Source organism: Haliaeetus albicilla, chromosome 19 (genome assembly GCF_947461875.1).
Source record: "Haliaeetus albicilla chromosome 19, bHalAlb1.1, whole genome shotgun sequence".
In the NCBI taxonomy this organism is placed as follows: Eukaryota; Metazoa; Chordata; class Aves; order Accipitriformes; family Accipitridae; genus Haliaeetus; species Haliaeetus albicilla.
Window position 1 is genome coordinate 15,177,796 of NC_091501.1, and position 17,443 is coordinate 15,195,238.

Sequence of the window (17,443 nt, forward strand, 5' to 3'; positions counted from 1 at the left end):
GCTGTCAACACTCGGCAAGCAACATGGCTCTCATTCGTGACACTGATCCTTCGCCTGCAGAGCGGGGCACATGGGCATCAGCAGCCATACCACGTGCAATGACAATACTCAAAATGCCCAGATTTCTCTATTTCTCCAAAAGTAAATCCCCCATCTGAGCAGCCAGGTCTTGATGTGAGACTGCCCTCCCTATCTTCAGGATTTAAAAGTCTGGGTAATCATGTGTTTTTTGAAATACAGGAGTAAAAAACCCCAATGGGTCCTAGGAATTTTATTTTTTTTAATGGAAAACAGGGGTGATTGGAGCAGATAACACAAAGTCTCAAAGGTTAAGTCCCATTTACTCCCTTCGAGAAATAAGTTAAATTTTGCTGTGGTGAAACCACCAGAAATATCCATCTAGCTTCAGTGATTCCATGGATCTAAGCAAAATGTATACTAACAAAAGAGTGGTTTGATTTATATCAACTGCTTAAGCTAACATTTTTCTTAAGTTTCAAAATAATCATTGATAGCTGACCATTAATCATTTGCAGGCTTATGATGGTTTGCAATTTCTGTCAGTGTGTTTCAGCATCCCAGCAACATAAACTAACATCTGGGACAGGAGGTTAATTTACCTGATCCTGCAATATTTGTATTAGCTAATCACTTTGGTGTAATACCGCTCTGACACCAAAAGATGCCTATAATGAAGAACTAGAAATGCAAAAAAAAAAAAAGGATCAAAACAAAAAAAAGTGTGAGAAAATTCAGGTTACAGATAGAGATTCAAACTGCAGTTTCAAAAGAGCACACTGCATTTGCAGGTAGCAAAAAGTAATAGAGCGGGATGGAAAGCAAAGTGCAAAACACCAGCTAATCCCAAATGCAGGACACTCTCCACGTACACTGCACTTGAAGCTCTTTGCTCTATTACTACAGCACCCTCAGAAACAGAAAAAAACCTGCATTTGAGCTCACACACATTTCTTAAGTGCAGCCATAGGCAAGCCCATCAAATTGGATGTATTCATAGCACAAGGTGATTTACGTCATGATGTAATCGCTACTTGACGTGATAAGAAGGCGTTGGCTGACTCAATCTTTATTTGTGCAGTGAATATTCAATGTACCTTCCTGACGATCTTGGGTTTCAAAAGAAGTCTCTCCACATGGGCATGCTTTCCCACCCATGCTACAAGGGAGCAAAGGTTTTTGCCATCTCCCCCATGCTGGCATTCAAGCTCGTAGGTCAGACTGGGACCACAGATATGACAGACAGCAGCTAGCCTGAAATATGGGACCTTCCTGGCCAAGACATAGGCATGCTTCCACTGTAAGAGAATAATTTTACCTACATGAAATTATTAGGCTTCTAGAAAATCTGTGGTCTCTTAACTTTTAACAATTGAAAATACTCGTGAAAAAAGTACACCTACCCGAGCAATAACAATTTTAAATAAAAAACATCGCTTTAATTACTACCTTGTTTTCTCCATTTCTACATACCCAGAAAATCAACTGCAACAATTTTAGAACCTTTCTCCTCCAAAGCTGCTGGAGTTAGCACTAAAGTTGTTATATTATTTAAGCGCTGGGGTTCAGAGTTCTCGAGCAGTATAAAGGAACTGCGTCTACCTTTAGCGGTTCCCAAGATAGCAGCTGTTATGCTTGAACTGAAGTGGGAAGAGCAGCAGTAATGAGAACGAGGGGAACTTAAGGACAGGTATTTTCCAACTTGCAAAAATACAACGGATACTTGACAACAGCACCAAATTTGTTTTTCCAAACTTTCCGTTAATTAAAACCTACTTGGTTTAGGCTGGTTTAATAGACTACTGGACCTTGAAATAATGTACTTGAGTTCCTTGTTCTGCCTTTGCCTCCTCCAGCATAAAGCCAGAATTACCCTCATAATTTTTCAGGCCAGAGTAATTTTGCAACTCCACTGCTAATCAAGTTAGCACATACAGCTCAGTACAGTACTGACCTCCAGGTTTTTGGCCAAGTATTCCAACGCGCACTCTTAACAACATGGTGAAAACCTGAAAGAGTCAGACAAGAGCCCAGGACATGCACTACCCTTCCTGCACCCATCCTTACAGGGGGCTCCTTCTACCTTCTCCAGAAGATAACTTCAAGTGGTTCTGCTTAAAGCACCAATCTTCCACTCTGAAATTCATAGGAGGATTCAGCATCTGATGCTGAGTTGTATCGTGCTGATGCTTTAATGGACTCTATCCATGTAGAGAGGGGCTACTTCCCCCAGATTTCACAGAGATGTTTCAATGATTAGCAATTGCTAAGGGCGCATATGTTGTTTTTAATAACGAACGTGTGCTTTGCAGACCAGGCTGCATCTCATCAATAATTCCTTGGTGCAACACTCCTGGGAAGACAGCAGTGAGCCCAGCATGACAGAGTCTTAAATAAAGCAGGGTGTTACAAGGTGCAAGGCAGCACTCCACACATTTGCTGTCAAAGAATCACAGCATTTCAGCTGCTGGAAGAAGCAGACTGCCATTGTTTTATCAAGGAAAACCACAGATGGGAGAAACTGACTGGAAACCACCTTCCCCTCAAAAAAAAATAATTGCTAGCTATTATCTTTTGCAGAGAGGGTATGTCTAGTATTGAACTGAAGACAGGATCATGATTCGGAGATCAAAACAAGCACACACTTTTCTTTACAAAGCATCTTGAAAAGAAAGCTGGAAATGAAGTTTGTCTGCACACAGCCACACAGAGATTTAAACAGGAAAAAAAAAAACCAAAAAAACCAAAAAACATGCACTTACATAAAAGGCTTTGGGGAGTTTCATTTTCTATTCAGCTGGAAAGGGAGTGAACAAGCACGCACATACACACACACACACACAATTTTAATCATCCTCACGCTGACAGCAGCCAGTCACTACTGCTGTTATCAGAGCCCCACAGCTTGTATTTCCAGACTACAAAGTGCTAAGGCAGAGGGTACAAAACCTCCTCTGATTAAAAAGGCACAGTGATAGCGTCTAGTACAACACACCAACTGCTACGGATTTGAAGTTTGGCCTCACCAGGATGTTACTGATTCAGCGGAGGGAGAGGAAAAAATAATCCATAAACTTACAAACAAATAGTAAGGATCTCCTAAGATTAGCTGGTAACCTGGATCAGTCACCTTCTGGGAAAAACAAGCAAGGCAGGCGAGTCTTTGCATGCAGAAACTTAAGAGTTTGCAACAAGGTGACAGTTGTTAGAGAGAGAGAAGCTGCACTTACGTACAACTCACCAGTGACCACTTGTGCAAATGCCACGTGCCTGGGATTAAAACTTCAGCTGGGGTAGATGCTGTCCCTGCCACTGCTTGATTCAGCTCAAGTGGCTGGCATCCTTCCAGAGTCACTCAGAAGGCAGCTGGCCAACAGGACAAATCACTGAAAAAATAGAAAAGAAAGAGGTTCAGCTTCGCAATTCCACTGTGCGTTATAAAATCAGTTAGACTTGCTGAGCGCTGACTTCTTAAAACATGATTTCCCTTACTGCATGAGAAGGAGAAGTACATTTCGGATTAGAGTTCCTCCACTACTGTCAAATGTGAACTTTCTAAACACCAGAAGTACAAAAAAGAATCCGTCTGTACAGCTAACGGGAACCTCACAGTCAGGATACCTGGACAACCTCCACCCTAACCCCTGCTCTCAAGCACAGTTTGGGGCCGGATCCCTCTTCAACGGGGGGGTGAGGAGTTTACAAAGCCATGGACCTGACAGGCTCAGCAGAGCTGAGAAGGCTGCAAACCCAAAGGGAACAAGAGTGCAACGCATTCGTAAACCCATTTTGTAAAATCTTAGACGAGCACAAGGACGGCGGTGGCGGTGAGAGCAGAGCCCCTTCCTCACCTCGCAGCCCTGCGGCCATCTGGAAGCAAGTGCCGCCCACGCAGCCCCTGGCTTTTTTGGAAGTGACAGTTATGGTATTCTCCCATTTTCTCCTCAAATTTTTGCCACCCCTCAGTTTTGAATCTGACGTTCAAGAGTTCGGACAAGCTTAGTCCTTTTCTGTTTCATTTCTTTGGTCATATCCAACACTTTGTTCTAACCTGGTTGCACACACAAGTCACTTCCAGCTTCACAGCTGCACCATTCCAGGCGCTGACCAGTCCTTCAAATTTTGCCAAACCTGTCCTGTTTACAGTTGAATTTTCTTATGAGTTACTCTCTTTGGGACATCATTTTGACATTATCCCAATTCTGGGACTTCTATGAAAGGTTCTATTCCCACTGCCTTTCAGGGCCAACCCTGCAGTGATGATTTCTATTTTATAAGAAATCCAATTAAAAATAATTAAAAAGTACAGATCGATTTGATATAGCAACAGAATTAGGAAGAAGCAGTAACAAGTCAATCCAGTAACAGGGCAAGGGGCAATAAGTCAATTCAGTCAATCTGAATTGATCCAGTAGTTGCATATTAATCTAGGAAGTATATATTGAGCTAGTTTATGTACTGAATCTTATCAAGTTGCTTACTAATATGATCAGATTATAGTGGTGGTTTATCTGTTAATCACCTAATTCTGTCAAAAACTTAAAATTCTAATATTTTAAGGGGAGATAGGCAATTGATGGTTTGCTGACCAGGAAACCCATGTTGAAGAAAGGACAACACATGGCCACAACACATTAAGGCAGCACGGGCTGCCTTCCATCCATACCTCATTTCCCAGCCACAAGCCTCAGCCTTTCCCAGGTCACTGGCCTTGGGCAAGACTCTTTATCCCTCCATGCCCGTTTTCTCCTTTGCAAAACATGGACAAAGGTGACAGTCATCTTAATAAAATACGAGTGCAAGTCATGCGGAGCACTCTAAGAGCCAGGTATGGTCAGTAGCACATTCAATGCTTGCCAATACCCTGGGTCAGTGCGAGAGGGTTGCCACTGATTTCAGAGGAACCAAGGTCAAACGCTGAAAAAGCAACAGACCAAAAGCCTTCAGGAGCAATCACAGCGAGACCTTTGTGCGTAGGTCTCTCTCTCAGAAGGGCAAGGGGGCAGACACAGCCACCTGAGGATACACTAAAGAGGAAAAAGGGACATGCTCAAAATTTACCTCTAAATAAAACAGGGTCATCTATAAAGCTCTGAGACAGGGGAATAGGCTTGGCTGCATGCACACACATATACACACCTATACATGTATACGCATGTATGTAAAAAAGAGGATGGACTACACCTCTTTTCCAATAGTAACTTGTGAATTCAGTAGCTTCTTATGGAGAAATTAATTCTTCTCAGTAGTACGGAAGAACTAAAGAATTCTGCCAAAAAAAGGAAGTACCAAACACTAGCACATTCATTGTTTCCAAGCTCCTTATCTCCAAAATCTGTGACAGGTTTTGGGATTCTCATCTGAAAGCCAATGTAAAACAGAAAAGGAAAAAACAGATTTCACTGGTGCATCTCAGAGCTCCTCCTCGCTAATGTGATTTTACTGTTTGCAGCCCTGGACATGAACACAGTTAATGAATAATGACTGTGAAAACAAAATATCAGATAATGATGGAAGGGGGAGGGAAGGGTGAAATAATTGCATGGGTGGCTTGGATTGGATTTGGCATCAATTAGAAAAATTGATGCCCTTTTAATTATAGGAAAAAGGCTTTGCTAGAAAGATAAGACAGACATGACAATCAAAACACTTTAGTCTTTGGATTTCAGTGTATGGAAATGGAAAGTTCACAAGGTTGGGGTTTTTCAGTGTGTTTTCTTTTTATAATAAAAAAATCAGCTTTTTCTCAAAAATTACATCTGAAAGTGTGTGTAAACCTTCAGCTCACTTCAAAGCTGTTACAGCAGAGATTTGTCCTGCTTTTATCATTCTCTGGGAATATTACTTACTACAAGTAGGACTGCCTCCTACAAGGTGCAAGATATCTTCCATTTCCCTTCAGAGCCCAAGCCAGTAGGAGTTACAGCCACTTGAAGAATCAGTACAATAACCTATCACCATCACTTAAGATCCTCCCCTAATTGGTTCCACTGAATATATTATCAAAAGAGGGCACTAGAGATTGCTCCCTGTTTGATTAAGGTTGCACAGTGCATGTTTCTTTCCCTGCTCTTATTCATAATTCCAGCAGCTCATGCCAGATTCTCACATGTAAGAAATGCCTAATAGAAGCACATGAAATGCATTGTCCTCCGTACTCCCTTAGTAACCCAGAGAAGCTTAATAATATCCTTCAAAAAAAAAGTTAAACAAAAGGGAAAAGGACATCTCTCTACAGAACTCACACACAATTCCTCAACTGCCCAATAAAGAAAAATCCCTCACAGTTCTGGATATTTTACTGCTACTCTGTACTTCTGCAGCTCTTTTTCAGTAACACCAACAATGACACAACCCATTTTTACATGGCCATTTCTACAATGAGATATAACTGCTTCTGAATAAGTGCTATTTTATAAACAAAGTTTACTATCCTACAATTTATAATCACCATTTCTGTTATTCAGTATCTTTCATCAACAGATCTCAAACAGTGTTTAGAAGATTTAATCATATTGCCCAACTACCTCTGCAGATGTGACTTACAAAGTGAAAGCACAATTATACAAAGCAGAATTTATCCAGGAAATAGGAACTGCGATACTTAATCTTGCAAAATAACCGAGAGATAATTTAAAGTAAGGTGTCCACAAAGAACTGTGTCTGTGCCAAGAGGCTGTTTGTATTGGTTTTGCAGAGAGGACAGAATGTTCTCGTCCAAAGAACCACAAAACAAACTTCCTGAACCAATGCGAGTTTTCTTTTTGCTTGTATTTAATCCAAGTAAGTGCGGCATGGACAGACTTACTTAATAATAAGAAGAAAAAAAATAATCAATTAATTTGGCATAGCCTTGTCTTAAAAAAGCACAGTCACACCCTTCAAAGTGAGTGGAACTGCCCACCTGAACAGATCTAGAACCACTGCTGCTCTGTGAAATTAGTAATAATAGCTTGAAAGGGGGTTTTTTGGACCATTTTTTTAAAGTCATTTTTTCCATAGCATTCTAAGGAGCTGTAATCAACTTTTTTTTTCTTTTTTTCTTTTTTTTTTTTTTTTCAATGCTAGTCTCTTGATGCACACCAGCAAGGTTTGAGAATATTGAGATAAGAGATGCAGCATGTTGAGATGGTAAAGCAGCACAGGAAAAACCTTGAAGTCATCAAATGCCAGTTTACTTATCACAATATTTTGTTCCTAAATCAGTCATATATGTCTTCTAGCAAGAAAAATAAAACAACAACAACAAAAAACCTAACAAAACCCCCCAACTTCAGCTCAGCTTTTACCTTCTTTTGCCTTTTAGGAGCTCACAGGTAAGTCCACAGGGAAAAAGCTTCTTTGTAAGGCAAAGAGAAAAGCATTACTGGTAACGTTAAAAGAGACAACATATCATTTAGTGTGATGGTTTTGCAAACCCTGTTTAGAAATAGTAATGGATTTAAAATAAATTTTAAAAAATTATATACACCCTATACCCTACATGAGGACACTGAGCCCCCTCCCCAAACCACACTGATGTCTAAGTCTACAACAGTTCTGTTTATATGTACATTTGTGAAATTTTCTTGACTAACAGAAATCGTCATTTCACAAAACATACCATGCAAAACTACTTCCAGAACCACCAGAAGTACAGTTTTCCCCACCAATGTACCACAGGCATATTTGTCATATTTGCCACACAAATGCCCATCTCTTCTCACAGTCTCATGGGCTAAGATGCTGCATCATTTTGCCTGAAACTGGCAGAATGTCAAAAGACATGGAACCCTCCACACAACTTGTATACAAGTCAGACACTTCTTAAAAGATCATATTCAACAATATCACTTCAAAATGCTGCACTACAACCCCACTGTAGAAGAGTAATCCTAAACAGACTGATAAAATACTCCCCAGAACTGGGAAGGATATTAAAAAGAAAAAAAAAAGACAGAAACTTGATGGAAAGACAACAGAACTGCAAAATGTATTTCATGTTACTTATACTGATTCAAAGTTTCCTAAATCTGAATCAGATGTCTAAAAGTTGTCCATCTCATTGCCACAGAAGTTCAAAATTGCTATAGTTTTTTATTATTATTATTATTACTATTACTACCCTTTGAATGTTTATACCTTCCTCAGTTCTGTATATTAATGCCAGATTTGTTTCATTAACAGCAAACTGTTAATAAGGTGATTTCAGTGGCTATTTACTTGCACTGTTTCCATGTTTACTCTTGCCTTTTTCTCAGCTTCAACTTCTTGCAGGGTGAACAATGAAATCTGTTTTACTTTTAGGTTCTGCCTGCCACAATGTTTAGGTTTCAAACTCTGCAAGGATCAGGTTTATTCATTTGAAAACCAAGCAGTGACATTTTTATTTTGTTTTCTTTTGAAATAGGAAACAAATTATATTAGTCTCAGGTTTTATAAAAGTTGTTTTCGTATATTCAACTTGGATCTACTTCTAAACTTGAGCACATAAGAGTTACACTGGCATATATATACATATATAAACCCTTCGTCTCCCTACCAGAGGCATATCTTGGTTGCATTCCTAAAATTATTCTTTTTGAAATTGAAGTAAAGAGAGATTATTAATAAAAGACTCACGCAGTTAAGTTTCTGCCTTTCTGAAGTCAATAGACAGTTGATCTTACATTTCAACAGACCTGGGATTTCTTGTTAGCACTACAGAAGACAAATCTGGCTCTTTAGATACAGGCATTTGGTAAGTAAACAAAACTGAGAGCAGCACATTAGTTGGGAAGGTTAGATTATTATCTTCAAATACTGTTACAGACTTTAAAAGGATGCGCATAGAGCGTATTGCAGTGGGGAACAGACATATGGATGTTAGCGGCTCAAGCGTAATTCCCCACCTACTCCCGCGAAGGAAGAGTGTAAGATTCTGAACTCTCTTAAAAACTACGTTGAGTCTCAGACCTTTGACAAGGACTGATGTAGCTTAAAAGATGTGTGGGAAGCATCACATGTGGTATTGGAAAAAACAGTAAGAAAAATAATGTGGTTTTTGGAAAGGAGCAGCGGGCACAAGCAGGGGAGGGTCTTTCTAGTCGCTCTGAAGGGTGTTCAGAGCAGAGTCCTCAGTCCTCAATTCCCAGACTTACCACGTTCAATGTGGCTTGAAGAACATTTTAAATACCGATTTCCAGATACTACCTTGTGGCAAAAACACCCATCATATCCCTGTTCACCATGCAGATAGTTTGCATTCTTCCTGCACCACCCAAAGACATTGCATTTATTTCATTTTCTTTCATCCTACTACTGGCTTCAAAGGGGACACTGTTTGCCACAGGTGCTCAGAGCAGCAGAAACTAGACCATGAAAAGTAACTGTGTTAGTTCTTCTAGCTGATCATTTTTGCTCAATTTTCCTGTTCAGCAAAGGGAAAAACAACCCCAGATGACATTCCACAGAAATAGGGAAGCAAAGAGGGTATGCATGGACTGGGGTAGAACAACATCCACCCTTCACATATCTCAGCACTAGAGCCTACCAAAATGTCTGCTGTCCTCAGTAGCAAAGAAAATGAACTTTCCCAGCTGCTTGCTATCAAGCCCTTCCTTTGCTAGCCCTCTTGTAAAATGAGACCTGAAATAACCCAGGCAGCTCTCCCACTGTAGCCTGAAAAAGTCAGGTTCCTCTTTTTTTTCAGAAAGGCAAAGCGCGCTATGCAAAATGCCCAGTGTTCATACAGAAATTTAACAAATAAAGAAACTTGTTTAGAAAATTTGCTAATCTTGCCTCGTGTAAATTTATTGTAGCTCATTTGTCTTGTGAGACTTCTAGAGACGTGGAGGAAGGAAGCTGGAAGAAAGGAAATCCCTTCTCAAGGAGAAGGCTGGGGAAGCAACGCAAAGGAGCAGTCAGTAACTAGATAGTTAAGAAAACTCATGGTCAAAAGGTGAATGATGGAACATTTGCTTCAGACTGGTATAAATTTAAGCCATGCAGTTATTAGTCCGTCTTGAACCTGACCCTTCCTAACTCTGTTACCACACTGCAAAACTGCGTCATCAGGAGGATATTGAATCTTTTCTGTTTATCAAGGAAAGCACAAAAATCAGGCAGCCTCTTGAAATCACTTCTGCAAAGAAAAGCAGAAAGGTTTCCACATCAACACACCTACAGAATTCCACCACATTGTGGCTACTACGGTAATAAAAGTTACTATAAGCACAGCCTGCAGTAATCAGTTTTAGCACTGTCCTGGTTTCATCTGGGATAGAGTTAATTTTCTTTCTAGTAGCTCGTACAGTGTTATGTCTTGGATTTAGTATGAGAAAAATGTTGATAACACACTGATGTTTTTAGTTATTGCTAAGTAGTGTTTCTACTAAGGCAAGGATTTTTCAGCTTCTCATGCCAGCCAGCAAGAAGGCTGGAGGGGCACAAGAAACTCGGAGGGGACGCAGCCAGGACAGCTGACCCAAACTGGCCAAAGGGGTATTCCATACCATGTGATGTCATGTCCAGTATATAAACTGGGGGGAGTTGGCCAGGGGGAACGGATCACTGCTCTGGGACTAACTGGCCATTGGTCAGCGAGTGGTGAGCAACTGCATTGTGCATCACTTGTTTTGTATATTCCAATTATTTTATTATTATTATTATTGTCGTTTTATTATTATGATTATTATCATTATTTTCTTCCTTTCTGTCCTATTAAACTGACTTTATCTCAACCCACAATTTTTACCTTTTTTTTCTCCCTGATCCTCTCCCCCACCCCACTGGGTGGTGGGAAGTGAGTGAGCAGCTGTGAGGTGCCTAGCTGCTGGCTGGGGTTAAACCACAACAAGCACCAATAATTTTCTCTTGGTAGCTGAGGAGCAGGGGGAGTTTCCCCATCATGACACAATCAGAAGTTGCTTCCAAGCTATATCAAAACTTGGATTCACAGATTTTTTATCTCAAAAGAAGATAGAGCACACCATAGATATGGCTGGCCTCTGAAACATCTAAAACTTCTATTAACCTCATATAATTTTTTTCTCCACTCAAGCACATTAAGTCACATTGTTTATACTCAATAATAAAACCAGATACTCTTCATCAGTATGTGCTATCCTTTCCCTGGGAATCACAAATAGGCACAGTATCAAGACATCTGGATGCCACAATGTCAGTTCATCTCCCCATTTTCTCAAACACATTTCTTACCTATGCCTTTACATTTATCCCTAATTAGAATCACTGTTGTTGGAGCCTACCTAGTCCACTGGGGTCAAAGCAGTGCACCGTAAGTGGTTTTTCCAGTCTCTTCTGATACTGCCCATGAAGATAACAAAATTTCTGCTCTAACTCAAAGCAACCTGTTACACAACTCAGCAGCTAACGACCTTTTTTCTTTTACTCCATCATTGGTACTGACAACGTGAGTCTTTGAACTCTTTACTATTTTCTATATGATCTCTACTTCATGAATTAATGGTTTATCAGAATTTAATGTGCTTCGTTGTATCGCATTCCAAGTTAAATCATCCAAAAAATCAATGCAAGTATGAAAAGCAAGGTTTTTAATAGCTTTTATTAGTCTAGTAATGCAGCTGGGGAAAAAAAAAAAAGAAAAAAAAAAAAAAGAAGAGCAAACCTGTTTTCAGGCAAACTATCAGGTCTAACAAAAAAAAGCGACATCTTTTTTTGTCAAAAGAAGAATCAGGAACCTAACGGTCTGCCCACCCTGCAACAAGGACAAGGTGGTAGTCTTCTTGGGGCCACTCCATTCTTTCAGAAGGATCTGCAATGCTCCCAATAGAGCATGACTACTAATTCCTATAAAAAACAAACACAAACCATATTTTTAATAGTATTTAGCACTACCATTTTACTTCTTCTATTGTTAGTTCCCATTGCACTAGTACACATCACTAGGAGCAATCCAGTCTGGAGCAGGACTCTGGCCAAGGCAGAGCTCACAATACTCTGAAACACAAGGATTTCTGGAGACCTTGGGCTAAATATTCTCCTCAGATCCCACATAAGAATAACAAATATGATGGCTCCTTTGCTGTAGGACAAGGTTAGCTACGTTTCCTGTAGGTGATGACTGATACCAATGATGGCCAAGTACTCATAAGGAGCCCTACAATGAACAGCTATAAAGTAATATTCCTTTAATCAATTTCTACCCAGCTACTCCCAAGCCTGAGCTAGGAATTAGCTTTCTAAAAGGTTCCACTTCTTAAAGCAAAGAACAACAAAACCCACCACTTATCTCTATAAAGGCTTTCTTGCTAATGTTTCTTTTATTGAAGCCTATTAAAAGGTAATGTTTTCAGTAATGTCTTGCAGTAATGCCCTTCTACAAGTTACGGGTATATAAAAAGGAAATCCTCATGTTTAAATACCTTCCAAATTTTCTAAGCATCTCTTTTCCTGTGCTTTATAATTTTGGAACAAGAGTGTTTGTCCTTGATCTGATCCCAGTTTCTTTTTGACTTTCTTATATCACCTCATCTGTGCTTATATTTGTCTTACTAATAAGGAGCTGATTCTGCAATGTGGCACATATAAGTGCAGAAGTATAATTAACATTAATTTTAGGCCAAGAGCAGGATTTACACCACAAACAAAAAAACCCTAATCCTGGGCTAACTGAGCATACATAAAAACAAACATGCAAAAAGCTCAACCTCCCTGCAAACTGGGGGGAAAAAAAAAAAAAAAAAAAAAAAAAAAAGCCCAAAACACCATGGTTACATGGACACTTTTTCCTGGCTCTATATTAACCTATCTGCATACTCCTTCTATTTCCACACTATTTTTACCTGGCATTTATGACCAAAACACAATAACCTTAAGCAACACGGCTAGACAAATTCAAAGTCACATAGCCAAAATAAGAACATTAAACATCTACGTGACCAAAATGGACTTTTGTGTATCCCATCCCTTCCAGAAGCAAAAAACATGAAAGCTAGAGGAAAGCCAGCCCATTAAGTCTCCCAAGAATGCCTAAAATTTTGTCTTGCCAATATCAACAAAGTATTTTAATTGTGTTTGGTTTTGTTCACGGCATAGTCATGTATTATCATTACTAATGCTTAACACACTAAAATATAAAATCCCTCTGAACAAATAATTCCTAATCCAATGTTTCATCATTTTAATTTTACCACCAGAACTCTACTGGGGAAGTAGATAAATAAAAGCAGAAATCTGCTTTAATAATTTAAAATAGTGTTCATCACCTTGTTATTTTATGCATTCAAAGCTCCTTTTAGACTTGCAATTGTGGCCATAAAATATCACATTTATGGTGCTGAATCAAAAAAACCAAAACAAAACCCCAAATTGGTAAACAGATTCAAGAAAAACGTAGATGAAATAGTGTTTACTGTAGGCTGAAAGAGGTTATGCCATGTCTTTGCAAGGAGCAATAAACTCAGGGCCAAAATACAAAACTTAAAACAGAAGGTTGTAATGGAAAGGCTGACAACACAGGTACCACAAAACACATCTTACACACGTGTGTTACCAGGCTTGGAACAAAAGGAAAAGCTTTTGCTGTGTTCAGAGCAGGTTTAGTGCAAACCCATGAAGTTCCAATGCACAACATTTTTCATTTCTTCTCTTCCTCACCATCTCTCTCCTTTCACAGAGCAGAAATCTGGCAATATATCCCATGGAGTAGGACAATCCTGCAGCCTCAAGATCTGCAGAGGACAACAAATGTATCCCAAACTGAAGCTGCCTGTTTGGCAGTAAGGAAACCAGATTTTTCTGCTGGTAGAAGCAAGAACACAGCTCAGCTGAAGTGGATGAAGCTGTGACCAAGCCAGCAAGGGCCCAGTCTTAAACTCTTTCTAAATACACAGGTTTGCCTGTGAATACAGAATGGTTGTGTATGTTGGGATTTTAATTAAGTGTTAACATCTGTATCATTGCAATTTCTTAGATAGTCTAATAAACCACAGCATAACTTATGCACAGAACTGGGCTCAGTGACCTGCTCAGAAGCCTACCAAAAGCAAGGAGAGTGGCTGGGTGCTCAGCAAACCTCTCAACCTTTGTTACGGCAAAACACATTAAAGCAAAGAAAGAGGAATATTTTGGAACTCTCCCGGTAAGTTTCATTTCTTTGGAACATTACCGAAACCAGAGAAGAGAGACACCCCCTTTTTAAGCCTAATGAAGAAGGTAACAGTTACCAGCCTAACTGAAAACCAACTTTTACCACTTGTTTGCAGGAGATGTGATGAGGTGAGAAACTCTAGAAGCCTCTCCAGTATGTCAGGTAACCCCCTGCATTATTTACATAGCCCAAGCAGTGTTGTTTGTCTTTAACTTCAAAACAATTTGTGCACCCTTATTAGAGTTTAATAATAAATCCACAGTTTCCCTCTGTTTGCCAGGATGAAATAAAGACTGCTACAACAAAGGAAGGATGCACACAAGAGATGCACAGGGAAAAGAAGACAGAGAAACCTTTTGATGCATCAAGATCGTACTCCAGAGGAAACACTTCCATTTCCCAGGAGGCTCAAAACACGGCTGTCAGTGTCATGCCATGCAAAAAAACCCAGACCTAAACCAGCTACTTCAAGTTGCACACCTAGGGGACAGGCCTATGTCATGTATAAATTAAGTTGGTGGATTACACCAAGCACACCCTGTACAAAGCTTCCTACGAGCTTCTAGGAATTGTTTTAAAACAAGATGAATGAAGAAATGGGCCAAGGGAAGATGTAAATGACAGCTGGTAACTAGAATGTTTCTAGAAGAAAGACCAAAGCTAATACTGTCTTTCACAGCTCTGGAGCATTGAAATCTAATTTAATGCAAAAAAAACCCCACGCTGATGATGTCTATTTGCGCACAAATTTTCTTACGAGACTTAAAAAGAAGAGATATGAAAGAACATTACATCTGGCCTGCAGAATCAGAAGTGGAGAGATGCCTTGTTGTTTTGAAAGAGGGCATTATTGGCATGATGAAGACAAGTATTTTAAAAAAGTTTCTACTGGATTTAAATCAAAAGAGCAATTTTCGTCAGGAACAATCAATCGACCTAGAGATGCAAAACTGACATCTATTTTATTAAACTGCAGAAATCCTCAGGAGATTAAGTACTTCTGCATGGTCTCACACATCTAAGGATTCCTAGCACAGGATTTAAATGGAAGATTTAAGTCAACCTAAGAATACATGCAAAACCCACACATATATGGGTGGCTACCATCTTTATCACTTTTAGCTTTGTCCCTTTCTAGCATATGGAAACATGCACTATAGGAATTTTGTTTCTAATATTAATACTACTATTAAAGTTGCAAATTCAATCAAAACAATTTGCAGGCTTAGCATGACAAGACAGGCTTATCAAATGAGCTTTCAACCTATTGGTCTGAAAAATACTCTTCCCATGAAGACAAAAGCACAGCAGTCAGTGTATTACTGAAAGTCTAACTCCAGTCTAAAAATGATTAAGTTAAAATGTATTTACAGAAATCTGAATTTAAAGTGTATTTACATTTTAACCAGAAAAAGTAACAGTCTGCTTGTCTAATGATCCTTTCAAGCTTTAAACTCTACAGTATTAGGATATTTTTTTTGCCCCTCCTATCACAGGCTTAAATTTAATTAAGATTAATTTGATTTACTGGCCCTCTAGGAATTGGACAAACATAACTAAAACACTAGGCTGAAAATTCAACCTTTGATTAACAAGCTTCAGGCAACTCCACAGGGACCCTCAAGTCCTTAAAGAAGTTAATCCTCACATAAGTGTTGTGGCTTCAAACTCTGGGCTCTTCAGTGAGAACATGCTAAACTCTTTCCCCCCCCAAAGGAAAACAAAGATGTGGCATTTCACTGCAAAGAATTAACAAAATAATAGCTGGCCGTATAGTGAAAAGGTTCTTGTCTTGAAAGGCATAAATGCATCTCCCTGCATAAGGGATGATTGTGTTAACTGGAGCACTGCTTATTCTGTTACGCTAAATATTGCCTCAGGACCTCAACGAACCATGAGATGGCAAGGCTACATGCCAGTTTATTAAGTTACTTCAGAAGAATGACGTTCAGGCCAGGATTTCAAAGTTCTAAATCTTTCCTTATAGGAAGTTAATGTAGATGCAGGATGACTTTGAGTACAGCAGCAGAATGAAGATAAAGCATTCAGTCTGTGCACATCATTGTCTGCTTGAGACTAAGGTAGCTGTTCCACTGAGAGATGACACATTCCACCTACAATGTAAAAACACCTAAGTACTTGTCTGTAATAGCTTTAAGTTTTATCATCTACAGCATTTATAAATTAACCCGGCAAATATTTGCTTAGTAGTGATGCTGGGCCAGTGACTTCACATGATGCCCCCATCTACCCTTGTGAAAGTAGTGAGACTAATACACTCCACAGTCTGTAGAGCAAACAACATTAAACCAAATACTCTCGCGAATACTAGGCAGGAAGATGCTATATTTATAGAAATGGGAGTTTAAGTCACTTGCTTCATTTTTTTTAACCACTCATTATTTATACCAATACCAGCAATGGTGGGATGGGTGCTGAGGAAACCAAGAAAAAAAAAGTTTTGACCACAGTGTTGTTAACACGCAGCTGGGAATTCAAATACCTCCTCCCTGGTCCTGCAGCGAGTAGCAATAGCATAGCAAAGCTTCATCCCCAAAATGCTACTGATTTACATGGAACTGCCAGAAATGAAGAGTACTTTCAGTGGGCAAAACCAACCCCAGTGGGCACAGATGGATTACAAAAAGAAATGCTTATTACTGAGCTGCAAAAATACTGCAGCAACAGGAAAATGAGAATATTATGTTTAATCACCTGTCTTCCTGAGGGAAGTAAAAATATTTTGCATACAAGACTTACTCAGAGACATAACAATTCACATAATTAAAAACATGACATATTTTTCAGTCTAATTCTTTTCTAGGTACTTGAAGTCCATTTTTGTTTGCACTAAAGCCATACAATGCTGATAAAACAAAGAGCCTCTCAGGCCTGTAAATCATATTTTTAAGTTCCAGTGAGACATGATTATGTGTTATTCAGGTTACATGTGGATTCTTCTTGACAGCGTGAAAGCTAGCAGTCCTCTTGCCAGGCAAGAAAACAGTCATTTCCCCATGTATCAGTGCTTAGACAGTTCCTAAAAATCTAACTTTAGCTTGGCACGTTGTTTTTTAGAAATCTGCAAATCCTTTGTGATTTGACAGTTTCCAGTATTATTTTCACTGTGAACCTCCTTGCAAAACCAGGGCTGAAAATCACATTCCTCTGTCACAGCCCAATGGAGAACTTCTCATCCGAGCCCTGAAGCCCAGCTGAGCACTTCCCAGTGCTTAACTTGCACCCAACAAGGAAGAAAAGATCAATATTAAAGAGTCTGTACTTCTTATTTTGTAAGCTGTTACAAAGCCCACGTTTCACTCCATTATGTTC

At 39.4% G+C, this 17,443-nt stretch overlaps 1 protein-coding gene across 6 annotated transcripts in view; it reads right to left on the minus strand.

The window, feature by feature from the left end:
- Window positions 1-17,443, minus strand: part of EPS8 (EGFR pathway substrate 8, signaling adaptor) — a 140,917-nt gene that overhangs the window by 101,519 nt on the left and 21,955 nt on the right. For 4 of the 6 annotated variants that reach the window (XM_069807808.1, XM_069807807.1, XM_069807811.1 and 1 more), the window contains exon 2: window positions 3,260-3,404. The gene's annotated coding sequence lies outside the window, so the exon portion shown is untranslated. Of the gene's footprint in view, window positions 1-3,248; window positions 3,405-17,443 lie in introns of all 6 variants that reach the window. The other 2 variants (XM_069807810.1, XM_069807809.1) reach the window with 2 other exon arrangements.